At 43.7% G+C, this 17,087-nt stretch overlaps 1 protein-coding gene across 2 annotated transcripts in view; it reads left to right on the top strand.

Annotated features, from left to right (window-relative positions):
* Positions 1–16,487: 16,487 nt before the first annotated feature.
* PRKCQ (protein kinase C theta) overlaps positions 16,488–17,087 on the top strand; it is a 54,807-nt gene continuing 54,207 nt past the window's right edge. For both annotated transcript variants that reach the window (XM_040654341.2, XM_046909153.1), the window contains exon 1: positions 16,488–16,615. The gene's annotated coding sequence lies outside the window, so the exon portion shown is untranslated. The remainder of the gene's footprint in view (positions 16,616–17,087) is intronic.

Raw genomic sequence — 17,087 nt, 5'->3', positions numbered from 1 at the left:
AAAGTGAGTTAAACCTGTTGTAGTTGGTGTCAGCTTGGAACCTGTGGAGAGTGTGGTTCAGTCTGCAGCTTACTCTTCAGGAAAAGCATGGAACAGAAGAGGGTGGAAATAAAGTTTTCAGAGGCTGAGAAGACATAATCTACAGAAAAAATTGTACTAAATTGGGGTAAATTAGTGTTAAGACAAATTCAAGGCAGACAAGGAGGCGCCCTGTTACTAGCTACAGATGGCTAAGGGAAAGAATAATAGGCCAAATGTGCAGCAATACATGCGCCAATATTACCCCTCTCCAGCAATTCGTATTTCCAGGGCTTCATAAGCCAGAATGGGTCTACTGGAATTTGATAATCCTCAAGGGATTTTTAATTACAGATCATAGAATTACAGCATCATAGAACCATCAAGGTTGGAGAAGATTACTGAAATTATCTAGTCCAGATTCCAACCCATCACCACCATATCACTAAGCCAGGTGCTTCAGTGCCACATCTGCCCTTTTCTTGAACACCTCCAGGGACAGTGACTCCACCACTTCCCTGGGCAGCCTGTGCCAATGCCTCACCACTCATTCTGAGAAGAATTTTTTCCTAATATCCAACACATAACAAGGAGCCACTGAACTGTGGTAGGAAAGAATAGCATCACCTAAGTTCCCCCATGCTTAGTGGAGCCCTGTAACAGATGCTTTCCTCTTCAATAGACTAATGCTGTGTTTCTGCTCACTAGGGTGCTCCCTCCTGTCCCAAACTTAAAAGAATTTGAGGGATCTGCAGCAGGCTTTCTGCCTCACCCATTGTCCTCAGCACCTTTTATGTGTAAGTTTTGTCCTTCAGACTTGGCCCTGAGCCTATGCAAGCCCCCAGAATCCATGAAGGGACAGACACTGACTTTAGGAGGACCTTACTTGCCCCAAATGAATTCCATGGTGACAATGACTGTAGAAGGACTTTGTCTTTGGAAGGCATCATCATCTAAGCAAAGACACAACCATCCTCAGCACCAAGGACCTACCTAGATTCCCACATCCAAACAAGTATCCAGGCTCCTAAATTACAACCATATTATCATCCATTAAAACCAGTAGGAATATGAAACCTCAATAGGAGTTCAGTGTCCAAGGTCCCTCATAGAGCTGATTCCTCAGTCAGTGCCACCACTACGGCTAATTTTGCATCAGGAGGCTAATTTACCACTTTTCAATTCCTTCCAGGTACTTTCATTATCCTTACCTCTAATTAGCTAGGAAAGCTAAAATAAAATGTGCAGTGAATTATGGTTCCTCTTAAATCTATGTACTGTAATAATGGCAATTAATTTGAACAGGCCATTTAAAAGCTAGTGTATTGAGCTCAGCACAAGCCCAATGGACATGCAAAAGTCTTTTATAACTTGGTACTCTTTGCACTATAATCAATTAACTGCTAATTTAACAACAAAGTTCCCTTGCAGTGCCCCAGTTAGACATCATTACTGAACATTTTGCCATTGCTTACTGGATTAATGTGACTAATCAAACAAGTTTCAGCATGGAGTCAAGATCATGCCATGACACTTGAAAGGAGGTGTGCACATCTCTCTATAAATTGTTTGAACTCAAAACCTACTTGTTCTTTATTGACAGAAGAGATTACTTTAAAGGCCAATAGCATTCTTCTTCCATGTTTGTTTGTTTGTTTTTTCTTCTGTCCTGGGAGATCAAAACCAAAAAGCTGTTCACAAATTCCAATAATGAATTACTATCAGAAACATTCGCTTTTTCATGCTCAGATACAGCTCATTTGCTCAAAGTTGGCAGAGTGGTGGGTGGCTGACAGTTTCACAACAATGGTTTGTTCAAAAAATCCCCACCAAATTTTCCATCAGTGATGAAATCTGAATCCTTTAGCTTCACCTGTGCATCTACTTAGAGGATCTCTCTCCATACTGGAGCTCAACTGGGTTCCCCTATAACTGGGAACTCCTGCTGGCCCTGTTCATACCCCACTGTACCCAGTAGAAGGATTTCACAGAATCACAGAATGGTCTGGGATGAAAAGAACCACAAAGATCATCTAGTTTCAACCTTCCTGCCATGGACAGGGTCACCAACCACCAGACCAGGCTGCCCAGAGCCACATCAACCCTAGCCTTGAGTGCCTCCAGGACTGGGGCATCCACAACCCCCTTGGGCAACCTGTTCCAGTGCGTCACCAGTCTCTGAGTGAAAAACTTCCTCCTAATATCTAACCTAAACCTCCCCTGTCTCAGTTTAAAACCATTCCCTCTTGTCCTATCACTATCAACCCATGTAGAAAGACATTCCCCTTCCTCTCTGTATGTTCCCTTCAAGTAGTGGAAGGCCACAATGAGGTCTCCCTGGAGCCTTCTCTTCTCCAAGTTAAACAAGCCCAGTTCTCTCAACCTTTCCTCATAGGAGAGGTGCTCCAGCCCTCTGATCATCTTAATGGCCCTCTATGTCATTGATGAAGATACTGAAGAGCACCGGTCACAAGGCCGACCCCTGGGGGACACGACTCATGACCAGCCTTCACTCAGACACAGAACCATTGATCACAACCCTTTGGCTGTGACCAGCCGAACAGTTCTTAATCCATCGAACCGTCCACCCATCAAATCCACACGTCTCCAACTTAGAGAGAAGGATGTGGTGAGTGACCATGTCAAAGGCCTTGCAGAAGTCCAGTTAGATGGCATCCATCACCTTTCCCCTGTCCACCCATGCCGTCACTCCAACACAGAAGCCCATCAGGTTGGTCAGGCACAATCTGCCCTTGGTGAAGCCATGCTGGCTGTCTTGAATCACCTCTTTATCTTGTATGTGCCTTAACATAGCTTCTAGGAGGATCTGCTCCATGGTCTTCCCAGGCAGAGAGGTGAGGCCCATCAGCCTGTAGTTCCCTGGGTTATCCTTTCTCCCTTTCTTAAAAATGGGAGTAACGTTCCCTTTTTCCAGTCACCAGGAATTTCACACAACAGCCATGATTTTTCAAACATGAAGAGCTGCTCTGCAGCCACATCAGCCATGTCTCTCAGAACCCTGGGATGAATTTCAGTTCAGCTGAAATTAAGCATCTGACATTCATGTAGACAAATTTCAGAGAGACAAATTTCTTACAGTTCAGAGAACCAGGCACACTGAGTTCCCAATACACAGAGAGGAGCTCATCACTAGTGAAATACTAATCATCTTTAAAGAAAGAACCTCAGTGAGCACAAAGTACTGCTATTTTCTGTCTGCAGCAGTTGAGAGTATGAGCTCTACATTTGTGCATAAGAGAAAAAGCTCTCTTAGATGTTTAAGATTCCTCCTTGGAGTTGCACTAGGAACTGTTTGCACGTCCAGTGACCCTGCTGGCTATGTTGACGTTCAGTCAAATCAAATTATAGCAAAGAATAAACCCCATTCAGTGTTCTTCAACCCTAGAAAGCAATAAACCAACAACCTGTAGAAAACTAGATTAGAAAAACATAATTTGGCGACACAGCAATAAATAGTATTCTAGATATTCTCATGTCCTAAGTTTCTACCAGGGTGCACAAGGTTCAGATTTGTACCCAGATAAGGTGATCACAGTGAAACTGAAACTCCATATGATATCTAGCTCTTACAAATGTCAAGAATGTTGCCTGAATTACTGAAGTATCTGACATGGCAGAAGCTAACATGCCCATTATCGTGTTTTCCAGTGACAGTCCAAGAATATCCACAAAAAGGCTGACTTACATACTGTCCACCAGGAGGCAGTAATTAAATCAGTTTTTGTTTGCAAATTAATACCTTGATTTTTCATTTCACCTGCCCTGCTGGCATGGGCAGTAGCTGCTCTACTCATTGGATCATAGAATACCCCAAGTTGGAAAGAACTTATAAGTTATCGAGTCCAACTCTCAGCTCCACACAGCACCATCCAGGAATTAGACCCTGAGAACACTGTCAGGATGCTTCATAAACTCTGGAAAGCTCAGTGCCATGACAACTTCGTCATGAGCCTTCCCTACTCTTTTCTTCGTGTCGAGCTGAGCATGTAGGGATTCAAAGTTAAAGCCACACACACATACAAAGATGATCCCTTTGGCTATTCTGTCATCTCAGTTTGATCACTGAACTGCCCAGAAAGACTGACTGACACCTGGCTGTGTCTTACTCCAGCAGGTTGGACAGAGCAAACCAGATCGTCCATTTCTATTCTGCTTTGCATTCAATGTGCTCACCACATAGGATGTCACTTCCTGAGGACAGACTAACATGGTCATATGTCACATGAATTAGAATAAAACCTACTTGTGTACAAATGAGCACTTCCTGCCTTCTTTTCAGACTCACATGTATTGCCACCCTCTGCTTATTATAGTGCCCAGTGCCTGGCCACAAGTGATCGCTTCCCCTTTTCTCCACTGTGTTGCTGGGCATTGTTCAAATGCAGAAAACCAACCCCTACCCAAATTGATCATATCTGAACAAAGTAGTCACGTGGGTTATTTGAGCAGGGGATGCAAATGCTTGGTAACGGGCTCAGCAGAGCAGCCTGAGGATGAACAGGCAAATAGATCAGCACAGCAATAAATATCCTTTGTTGCTAATAAAACTTAGACTGCAAGAGGAAGGTCAGACCCAGGCCATGGCTAGTGAGTGGATTGTAGCAACAGATAGATGTACAACTCCTCCAATATGTTGGTGACAGCCTCTTTGTGGTCAGATGGAGACATAGTGCTGTCTTCTGTCTTCTCCACAGCCCCACAGTCCTCAGTAAGAACAACAAAAACCAAAATTGCATCAGTTCTTTTTATGTGACAGACACGTTGCTATGCAACATCAGCCTGGGCCAGTGCTGTAGTTTCCAAGTTTCTACCTGAACTGCTCCACTTCTTCCAGATTATCTCCTCAAATACACATATCCATCTTCCAAAAACTTCCCTACATTGCAAAGTATTCATAGAATCATAAAATCACTTGCAGTGGAAGGAACTCTTAAAGATCACCTCGTCCAAATCCTGTATGCTAAACAGGGACACCAACACTAGATCAGATTGCTCAGAACCCCATACAATCTGACCCTGGATGTCCCAAGGATCCACCACATCTCTGGGCAAACTGTGCCAGTGCCTCACCATGCTCATGGTAAAAGACTGTTTCCTTATATCCAGCCTAAATCTCCCCTCCTTTATTTGAAACCATTTACCCTTGTCCTATCATGACAGACCTTACTAAAGAGTTTGTCCCTTTCTTTGTTGTAGTCCCTCCTTGTATACCAAAAGGCTGCTCTCAGGTCACCCCAGAACCTTCTCTTCTCCAGGCTGAAGAGCCCCAGCTCTCTTAGCCTGTCTTCATGGAAGAGGTGTTCTATTTTGTGGCTCTCCTCAGGCTGTGCTCCATGTCTCTCAGACACATATATAAATACTCATGTAGGCAGACAGGACACAAAACTGTTCTGTTACTGCAGCATTCCTTTGTTATCTGGACATCTCTGTTTATGTCTCTGAACTGCTGCCACTTCCTGTTTGCCCTGCTGACCGACTTCTTGGGCACAGCTGCAGATGCCCAGGGATACATCCTGGCTTGCTTGGGCTTGTTGTTCACATACATCTGCTCTTTTGGTATCTTAAATAAATAATGTCCTTACTGTAGCCCAGCACTTAGACATTTCTGCAGATTACACATATGCACAGGTGTTTGAATGCATGAATATCTTCACTTTTGTTGTTTCTGAGCCTTCAAATTAACTCACTGCAGTGAGTTTACAATTTTCATTTTTCTAGCTTTTAGAAATCACACTTTTTTTCCCTCTCAAACTAAGGTCTTAGCCTGCACTTTGCATTACCTTCTTAGTAAACCTGAAGCACAAGCCAGTTCATTTAACTTCTGGTTCCAACCTTCTTCCTCCTACAATCATGTTCCTCTCCCCAGAGACTCTGAAGCAATAATTCATTTCACTGACACTGAACTAAAAGCATGAAAGCATTTTCATTGATCCAAATGTTTAAAATGATTCAAGGTGTGCCTATCGTTGTTTAAATGGGCACAAGCCCACTCAAATCAATGATTTTCCTCTGATTTGCAAGGAGTTGTCAGTACCATCTCAACAAACAGTCTGTAAATTTGACAGGCAGCTCTTCATTAAAGTAAAATTCTGCATCAATTTCAGAAGCCGAGATTAAAAGGCTAAAGGGAATATATTCTGATTTATCATCGCAGTTATTATTTAGCATTCATCCCTCACTAGCATTTTGATGTGTACCAAAGTGAAGAAATATCAAGCTACAACTTGTCCAGATCTGTAGAGGTAACAGGTGGTGTCCTAAAGATATTAAGGATTGAAACCACAAAGAACTGGTGGGACAGAGGGCACTAGTAGAATGAAATAACATCAGCAGCTGCACAGCCTTCAATGCTAAGTGTTTTGACATTACAAAGAGTCAGGGCCCTGAATACTGCATGACCTTCCAATTGTGATGTGGAGCTGATTCCTCATTACTGACACATGCAGTGGCTTAAAAAATAACACGAATTGAGAGTTTGTGCAGTGACATTTTTAAACAGGCGCTGACTTTTAGGGAAAGCCCACAATGAATATTGAACAAGCCCCTGCATTTCCTTGGGTTGGTGTGTAGGACTTGAATTTCCTTTCTCAGACACGTGCAGTGACCTTTATGATCATTTTTAACGCCATGTGATTCCGCTGCTTCTTAAGCATTATCCATTTGGGGACTTCAAGAGAATTAAATATTATCTGTTGCTAATAAAAGGAGACCTGGATTGCCTCACCTGGAAAAAGACTTTTGACTAATGATACTGTGCATGGAAGAGTGCTCAGCAATTGCAAGAGAATATCTGCGCACAAACTAGTTGCTGGATTCAACTGCTACTTTAGGGATGCTTAGAGCAGCACCTTGATGCCTTACACAGCACTTGGTTTAAGTCCAAATCTGCAAGGCTGTACTGAAATATAAAACACAAATCCTATTTATTATTACCAAAGTCCCACTTTAGCCCTCAGAATAGACTTCAAGTACAGCTAGAGTGCTGTTTTTGCCTCCTATGTGGGAGATCTAAGATACAGTCATATGATTTTGGGGTATGATTGAGCTTTTCCTTATATATCCTATGGGGGCAGGGTGGATATGCCCCCTAAAGGAACATGATGTGGGCACAGCGGTGACGAGTTGAAGATTGGGCTAGATGATCTTAGCAGTTTTTTACAACCTTAGTGATTCTAGGATTGGAAAGGAAATCACAGGCCTTGATAAACCACTTTGGGTCAGACAGCAGAAAAGCAATTGTAGTTTTGCTTTTTCTGTCTTGTGTTCTTCCTTTCATTAGCAAGCATTACCAAGCAGGCTTTCAGCCACCTAAAGTTTTGTAGGAACTCTCTCTAGGAAGTAAATGAATCTGTAGGTAAAAAGATTCATAAATAATCATGTCTGGAAAGAAAGTGTTCAATGTGGCACTGAGTGACATGATTTATTGGGTATGGTGGTGATGAATTGGCGGTTGGACCTCAGAGCTCTTTTCCAATCTTAACGATTCTATGAAACCAACACCACCAGAGACAAAATAGCCCCAACTGTTGTTGTGATGATCTATTTTTAATAATAAGCAAACGCTCCAGAACTGGGTGGGTGGAATAAATGTGTAAAGCCCCTGAAGCATAACTACAATAAACTCTAAGTGAAAGGATGCTCCAGAGTCTTTTCACTCTTCGGCTCCTGAAGGCACCATTGTGCTTTCACTTCTATAGGGATAAGGACAATCTATGAAGAAGACTGTGACCTAATGCACAGATATTGACTTCTTGGTACAATCAATCAACACTTCCTCCCCCACATCTCTACTCTCACAGAGCAACTCCTTGAAATAGCTGCAAGAGCTGGTTTCAGATGAGCTCAGGTATTTCTGCACTGTACTGCAAGGCAGGCAGCAGCCCTGGCATCCTTGAAACTAACATGCTCTGTGTTAGCATCTACACAAAGCAAGCATCCTTACAAATGTGCTGCCCCAAATCACCACCACCTCAATGAGCATGCACTATTCCTGTCCCTTCCACCACACCCCTACCAACTTCTCACACTTAGATGTGTTCCTGATGGCCACCTACAGCACTAATTTGTCCTTTATTTCTTCCTCCTGTTCTACTCTGGTGTTCTAACTTGAGTGTGGAGTTTTTGGTGCTACTGTCAGATCCCTTGAGCACACCATACACAAGAGGACCACAGAGATGAATGTTTCTTATGGGTTATTGGAGTCATCTTCAGTCATTCCTAGTCAAAAGCCACAGTGAACAGTGAATACATATCCAAACCACAGCCGTGAAATTCTTAGTGGTCGCTTTTTTATTTCTTCCCTCATAAAAAACACATTTTTCCTCTTGCTAGCAGTGCTGCAGACACTTGTCTATTTAAGAGGGTTTAAAAAAACACTGAATGTGTCCACTAATAGAAACACAGGATTATTATTATCAAATTCCTCCTACTGGTCCTATCTGAGATCTTGCTGCCATCTACATCCAAGGGCCTTCCTGCCCTGAGGGCAGTTGGTTTTCAAAGGGAGATTGACACTGTATGGTCTTGCTCTCTTCCATACTGCATAGAATAGAGTCCATCATGCCTGCTGTCACTGATGGAACAAGTACCCTGGATACTCAGTCTCCTCCAGTGAACAGAGGCTACTGTTAAAAAAAAAAAATCGTCATCATCATTTTGAGATTTCTGTGGCCCTAATAGAAAGAATGTGACAGCAGTTCCGTTAATCAGAGCCTGACTTGTTTCCATCAACCACTGCTGATGGTAAATGCTCTCACATTATACATTTTCATTGCACTTAGAAGAAAATGTTTTGACCTTTCACCTTAACCACTAAAAGAAAGCAAGCCAGCAAACCCTCTCCTCACCCAAAATATTCACCACAAAGAGGTCAGGTGTGTGATGTTTCTGTCAGCAGTCTCTGTTCACCCCAACTTACATTGATTGTAATAGGAAAGACAGCTTTCTGGGAAATTTAGGAGGAGCATGTACACCACAGTGCTCAGCAGAATAACTCATCACTACCAAAATTTCAACGCCAGCTGCTGGCTTTCTTATTTTGAATAGGTCGATTCAAAAGAATTAGCAGGTCCACTCAGCAAGAGAAATGTGGAGTATTCAAAGAACAAAAGACTTCACAGATCTGAAACAAAGACTTCACAGATCATCTTGGTCTCATATCTGCTCATGCTTAGGTTACAGAAGTAAAAAATATGGAAAGGGCCATTTTGTTTTTTTCTTACACCAAATCAGCTATTTCTTTGTCAGTGTCTTCACCATCTTGAACTACCTCTAACATTAATTAACATCATGCCCTGGAAAAGACTCTCCAATGGGACAAGTCTCTGTCTTCTTCCCCACCAGGCCTTACCCATCTGTTCTCTCCCCATGTCTCCCAGGCACAAAAGACGCCCTGAGACAAGATGTTTGGGGACTTACAAAGTTGGCATGTATCTGTGTATGTTCAAGCCACTCACTTGAAAAAATGACTTTTAGACTCATGTTTGGAAATAGGGTTTTGCTGCTATTTTGCATGAAACACAAACTCCCTATGGACCAGGTCCTTTTCAGTCTTGAGATCACTGCCAGTCTAAGTAGAGAAAGGGCAATAGCTGAAAAGAGCTTCCCACCAACAGGATGATGATCATAGAATCATAGAACAGCCTCGATTGAAAAGGACCATAATGATCATCTAGTTTCAACCCCTGCTATGTGCAGGGTTGCCAACCACCAGACCAGGCTGATCTGATCTCTCTCCAGCAGTGTGGGAGCTCTTCATCCACATCCTTCTCCAAATGAGAATAATTGTGCATTGGAAAATTCTCATTGAGAAGCCAAGTTATCAGGCAAAACCTCTCAGCTCCTCATTATAATAAGACAGCATTTGTTTAAGACCCAAACCTGTATTAAACTCACAGTGTCTTGTTTCTCTTTCAGATACACTCTTTTATTAAAAAAAAAAATGGAATTCATGACTGTCAACTGTAATCACATAGGTAATACAAAAATAACTTCTGGATTTCTGAAATAAAGACTCAATCTGTAATGAGTCCAAGAGCATTGTTGCATGAAATGCAAGAATCCTTACCTGCTGGGCTGCTGGAGCCCATCCATTTGAAGGAGTTAATTATAATTCCAAGGAAAACATCTGCCCCCACTTGCCAGGCTTCATATCATCTTCTAGGTAGGATTCTTATTCCATATTTCATTCATGCTGCACCTAAAATCTTGGTACAGATATCAGCCATTGGAGGACACCATGGAGTTAGACTCCATGATCCTCATGGGTCTCTTCCAACTCAGGATATTCTATAATTCTATGGTTCTATGATTCTATGATTGAGCTGTCAGAAGCAAGACAAAAAAAAACAGGATTCCAGATCTAAAAGTAGGAAAGCTTCTATGCTCAAAACAAAAAGCCCTGCACAGCAACAGCAGAAGACTGATCAGCGTCCCAGTTACCTTCTCTGCAGAATATTCTCTAGGGAGGTGTAAATTTCTATGGTAAAAACCAATGCAATTTACAAAGATAAATGTGGGCGTACTTGAAATCCTACTCACTTCTTATTTTCTCTGACATGTTTGCATACTGAGTTCTGCTAATTCATAGAATCATAGAATCTCAAGGTTGGAAAGGACCTGTAAGATCATCTGGTCCAACCGTCCTCCCATTACCATTACTACCACAAGCCACTAAACCATACCTCGTAGCTCCTCATCCAGACACCTCTTGAACGCTGCCAGGGATGGTGACTCCACCACCTCCCTGGGCAGCCATTCCAGCGCCTGACCACTCTCTGAGAGAAAAAGTTTTTCCTTATGTCTACTCTAAACCTCCTCTGGTACAACTTGTGGCCATTTCCTCGGGTCCTGTTTGTTGCCTGGGAGAAGAGGCCAACCCCCTTCTCATCACAACCTCCCTTCAGGTAGCTGTAGAGTGCAAAGAGGTCTCCCTTAAGTGTCCTCTTTTTCAGACTGAACAATCCCAGCTCCCTCAGCCACTCCTCGTAAGACTTGTGCTCCAGACCTCTCAGCAGTTTTGTTGCCCTTCTCTGAACACATTCCAGGTCCACAATGTCTGCAAAATGCTGCTGCATTTAAATGCGAGCTCTTTTAACCAGGAACACAATTAATACAGAAGAAATATAAATACATTTTTTGATTATCCAGGTAGGTTGTGAAGTCTCCATCCTCATGGAAATTCAAAAGCCACATGGGCAACCCCATGTGGCCCTGCATGAGCACTGGTCTTGAACAAGATGATCTCCAGAGGTCCTTTCCAAGCTCAACCATCCTGTGATTCTGTCACTTTGGAAGTGACTACTGTTGACTTCTGATTTCCACTTGCAATTACTTATTGTTATAAAAGGAGTTAGGAATGGTAGAACATGTGTGCCAACAGACCCATAAACTGCAAATGGGGAAGTTTGTCTCCAGGAGTGGCCAACAACTAAGGGAAGAACATAGGAGTATGCCAAGCTTTCGGTGACACCCATTTCAGGGAGAATTAATAGGGATGGTGCCTTTGTGCAGAAGCCAGTGAAGAGCTATTGCTTCCACAATAGCAATGGGAGAGTAATCTCTGAGAAAAAGGAACAGCTTTTGCTCACAAATGACTTTGTACTTATAGCAGTTTCAAAGCACCACACCACTCCTGTAATGTAAACTGGAGTGTGTGGTCTTGCATCATGAATCTTCTGGCTATTGACCTGGCTGGGGAAGTTTACACATGATCCTCTACTGAGCGTAGCTCCACCCCATTGTGCCATGCTCTTCACGTAGACGTGTCCTGTGAAAACAATTTCCGTTAGAGGTAAAGAGTAACTCTTCTTGTTTCTTCTTCTTTTTTATTTCTTTTTTTTTTTTTTTTTTCCCAGACTTGGTTTACTTGTTTTTCTTAAATTCAGACCACTTCACTACTGTGGCTCATAGCACAGTGTGCAGTTGAGTCAGCAAAGTGAGGAAGCTGCAAGCTGGGGGGCAGGACATGGGCAGGAGGAAGGCAGTGCGGGAACAAGCAAGTGAGGGTGAGCCCTTATAACACATTCAATGCATCTGCTTAAAATGAGTATTTCAAATGCTAGTAGCTCATGTGCACTGACAAATCATAACATCAAGCCCAAGATAATTGAATAGGGACCAAGACAAAGCTTTGAATCTTTACAAATTACATCAGAGAGACCTTCCTGGACATTGACTACATTCTCTTTCTATGGAGGCTGCTCTGCTAGGCTCCAGGGAGACCTCACTGTGGCCTTCCAGTACTTGAAGGGAGCATATAAACAGGAGGGGGAACGACTTTTTACATGGGTTGATAGTGATAGGACAAGGGGGAATGGTTTTAAACTGAGACAGGGAAGATTTCAGTTAGATATTAGGAGGAAGTTTTTCACTCAGAGAGTGGTGAGACACTGGAACAGGTTGCCCAAGGAGGTTGTGGATGTCCCATCCCTGGAGGCATTCAAGGCCAGGCTGGATGTGGCTCTGGGCAGCCTGGTCTGGTAGTTGGTGGTCCTGCCCATGGCAGGGGGGTTGAAAGCAGATGATCATTGTGGTCCTTTTCAATTCAGGCCATGCTATGATTCTATGATTATTAATATCTCCTATTCTATAACGTTGGCCTGCAACATCAGAGGCGGATGTTGGCAATATGGCAGCAGAGGTTGAACCTTCCCACCAATACTCCATTCCATTTTTTTTACCATGAAACAGATGGCATCAGAGGGGAAGTCTGACGAAATGACATCTGACATGGAAATGCGTATGAAACAAAAGCATGTCACTGAATTCCTCTGTGCAGAAAATATTGCACCCATTGACATTCACTCATGCCTGCTGAATGTTTATAGAGATCAAACACAAAGTGAGCACAGTGAGGCCGTGGGTGGTGCATTTCAGCAGTGGTGACAATGACAGTGTCTGCTGGTGCAGATTTTTATGAGTGTGGCATGCGGGCTCCTGTTCATCACTGGTGAAAATGCATAGCTAACGGTGGTGACTGTGTTGAAAAAGAGTGTTTTGTAGCTGAGACTTTGCTCTATTAAATAGAGTTATTGGGCTTTTCGTATCTGTTAGAGGGAAAAAAAAAGGAGGCATTACTTTTGCAGCAAGCTGGTTATATGTTTAGCTGGTCCTTGGTAGGAGAATAACAATTTTTGGAAACCAACCCTCTAGATCCATAGATATATCTTTTTCTTTACAGCTTGTGGGGGATAATGCGTATCTGCAATCAACGCACATGCAAGGAAGGAAAATCAGACTGTACCCAGCAGAAAGATTCTCCCATAATTACCCAACTTTTTCTGGTGAAGCGCCTGGGATGTGTACCGTCACACAGCATTTTGCAAGCGGTTTGATTTGCTCACTGCGTTTCCTGTCCTCTTCTGAGGAATCCAGGGAGCTCCCGGGCTGGAAATGTGTGGCAACGAAGCGGACAGACCTCATCTGGGGAGTGCTGGACTGTATGGCAGAAGGGATGAAGTGACCTCTCTGATCCTTTCCAAATCTGTATCTTAGGACTGTGATAAGAGACTGAAATGTAAACCTTATGCTAGCGTGTAATGCACACTTTGAGCACAAATGGAAACCGTGAGGGAGGGAAAAAAAAGTTTTAGTGTACTTTTCACACTGGAAATGACTTAACCTCCTATATTTTCTTCCTCTTTTTTCTTTTTTTTTTTCCCAGCATACTCATCTTACTACTCCCAGCATACTACTCCCAGTAACTCATTAACAAAGTTTCAGTGAATTCGAAGCAAAGGCAAAGAGGAACAGTTTGCTCTCTTGCAGCAGTTATTGAATGTGCCCCCCAGTTACTTTTTTTCCCACATTTCCTTTGAACTAACAAAGAGCTGTAAATAAACACCCTTACAAGCCAAACAACAGACACCAAATATTTTGAGAATGAAACTCATCAGAAAGGCCCATTCCCTGGGCAAAGCGCTCAATCAGTTTAATTTTTTTTTTCTTACTGAAAATGTGGGTGGTTTTCAAATACAGGAAAGAAAACATGATGGCTTGTGGTGATACTTTCCACCAGAAAGATGCAGCTTTAAGGGCTTTTGGTTTCCAAATACCTACACCCACAGGAGTGGCCTCGTCTGTTGTAGAAGGCCATGCCTGATTAGTTGTACGAGTCAAATTAAATGGCAATAATAGCACACAGCAGTTGATGCGTGTTGCAGTGGAAGCTTTGTGTCAGCTGGGTAATTAATATGGCAGCTGCCTCCCAGACTACGGCACTGTGGTTTTTAAATATGCAAAATGCTGCTGTGTAAAAGAAGGGAAAAAATCTGTTCTCCACATCCCTGGTGGATAGGGCAAGAAATAGGCTTAAATCACATCAAGGATGGTTTGGTCTAGTATTAAATGTGGAGGTTGGTGGCCCTGCCTATGGCAGGAGGTTTGATCTTTGAGGTCCCTTCCAACCCGTGTCATTCTGTGATTCTATGATTCTGTGAAGGAAATGCTGTCTGGAATTGAAGGACAGCTCTGGAGTAGGCTGTCAGGGTCAGGAGGGACAAGATGGGGCAGTGCAAGCCCATAGAAAGAGCATGTTGAAATTTTCTTGGAGCAGAGGATAGATGTCCTACCAAGGACTTTATCCAGCTTTGAGATCTTGTTGCACAGCCAAATGTCTTGCTGGGAACTAAAGTCTTTTTCTGTCCCTACTTTAGAGATGGGTGGCCCAATGTATTTTGTAATATTCAGAACCAAACTGTGAGCCTAAACATCTGCAGAATCTCCTGTAAGAATTACTCTCATGAAACCAACTGCTGGGTCACCCCAAGTAGGATCCTGGGCAACATCTGCCTTTTCCACCACAGAATTAGCAGAATCATCTCAGCCTTTCAAAGTGAGCACTTACAGCTCCTAAAACTTTTAAAGACTTCATTTGTATGATCTCAAAGAAAATCTCTCTTCTACAGTTTCTGGCAAGTGGCAAGTTTAATGGCACATTAACCTCTTAGGGAACTGATATTTGGGATACTCCACCAGAGTGCTGGGATCCACAGAAGATGCTCACAGACAACTTCTTGTCTTCTGTGGGTTCAATTCCACGGTCAGAGGTGAGAAGGACATCTGTCAGACTCTATGACACATCCGTAATAACACTCATGTCAGCTGGTGTGCTTCTGTAGGATGGGGGAATTCCTGGTGGTCTTCTCCAAAAGTGTTCACATTTCTGGGGTTTCCTTTCTTTCTCGTTGCTCCTCTCCCAGGTTCCCAGGACAATTTGCATTCTCTAGATCCACTTGTGAGCAAATCCCAGCATTGCACCTAATCTTCCAGTGCAGGAGGAGGCCATAGGAATGGTGGAGTGGAGAAAGTCTCATCTCAAGTACATCTCAAGGAATGTACTGGGCAAAACTTATATCTCATATCCTCAAGTCCCAAAAGAGACGCACTGAATGAGCACTTTTCATCCTCAATGAGCACGTTTTATCCTCATTTCATCTAAATAACTGGTCCAATGTTGGGTCTGGAAGAGACACATCTCAAACACCCATGGCCAAGAACATAACATGATGGGATAAATGAAGAACCACAGAATCATTTGAGCTGGAAGACACCTTTTAAGGTCATCCAGTCCAACTCTGCTGCAATGTACAGGGACACCTACAGCTCGATCAGGTTGCTCAGAGCCTCATCCAGCCTGACCTTGGATGTCTCCAGTTATGGGGCATCTACCACCTCCCTGGGCAATCTGTGCCAGTGCCTCACCACCCTTATCTTAAAAAACTTTTTCCTTATATCATATCATAGAATCATAGAATGGCCTGGGTTGAAAAGGACCCCAAAGATCTTCTAGTTTCAACCCCCCCTGCCAGGGGATGGGGCATCCACAACCTCTCTGGGCAACCTGTTCCAGTGCATTACCACCCTCTAAATATCCAGTCTAAATCTTCCCTCTTTTAGTTTGAAACTATTTCCCCATCATGAAAGGCCCTGTTAAAGTCTGTCCCTTTCTTTCTTGTAGCCCCCCTTTAGATGCTGAAAGGCTGCTCTCAGGTCCCCCCTCAGCCTTCTCCAGCCTGCACAGCCTCAGCTCTCTCAGCCTGTCCTCATAGGAGAGGTGTTCCATCCCTGGGGTCATTTTGGTGGCCCTCTTCCGGATGCACGTCAACAGGTCCATGTCTCTTCTGTGCAGAGGACTCCCCATCTAGACACGGTACTTCAGGTGAGGCCTCATAAGTGCAGAGCAGAGGGGCAGGATCACCTCCCTCACCTTGCTGGCCATACCGCTTTTAGTGCAGCCCAGGATACTGTTGCCTTTCTGGGCTGTGGTTGCTGCCAATGTGGTTTATGAAAGAGGGTCCCTTGCATGGCAGGACAAGACGCTCACCCGGGGATGGAGCCCATCGGCGAGCAGCCCAGGAGGAGGCAAAGGGGTTGGGAGGCGGGTGGCGCCGAGGGGGAGGAGGAAGAGGCATTGAGGGCAGTTCCGGCAGCGGGGCGGGGGCGGCTGCGGCACAACGGAGGTGAACTGCGCTCAAGCCGTGCCAAGACGAACTGAGCCGAGCCGGGCTGAACCGGGCTGCTCCGAGCTGTGCCGATCCGATCCGCACGGAGCCGACATTCGCTGCGCGGACAGCAGGTATGCGGGGCTGGGTGCTCCGGTCCCGGCGGGGACGCGGTATAAGAGGGATGCTTGCTGCTCAGAGCGCTGCTTCATCTCTCAGTTCTCATTCTGTCGCAGGGTTTTAAAGCCGCCTTTTGTAAGTGTTTGTGGTTTCAGAATCACATTTTCCTGCCTTTAAAAAGTGTTGTTTTCTCTCTGGTGACATCGTGTGATACAAAGAAGAGGGGAAAAAGAGAAAAACATTGAAAACTGATAATAACCAGAGTGTTATTCAACACCATGTAAACAAACCGGGGAAAAATAGGGGGGGGAATACTTTCCCCTTCTAGGTTCTTTGATGTATTTAGGTGTTTCATGGCTACAGCAGTACGTAGTAAGACGGAGAGATAGAAGTTCAGTTTTACAGCTGTTAATATATATCATTATCTGTGTAAATCATTTTGGATCAAATCTGTAATATTCAACAGACCAACACTGTGCTAAGTTT

This window comes from Gallus gallus, chromosome 1, assembly GCF_016699485.2.
Source record: "Gallus gallus isolate bGalGal1 chromosome 1, bGalGal1.mat.broiler.GRCg7b, whole genome shotgun sequence".
NCBI lineage: Eukaryota > Metazoa > Chordata > Aves > Galliformes > Phasianidae > Gallus > Gallus gallus.
Note: the sequence above shows the minus strand (reverse complement) of the source record. Positions and strands in the feature narration are given on the sequence as shown.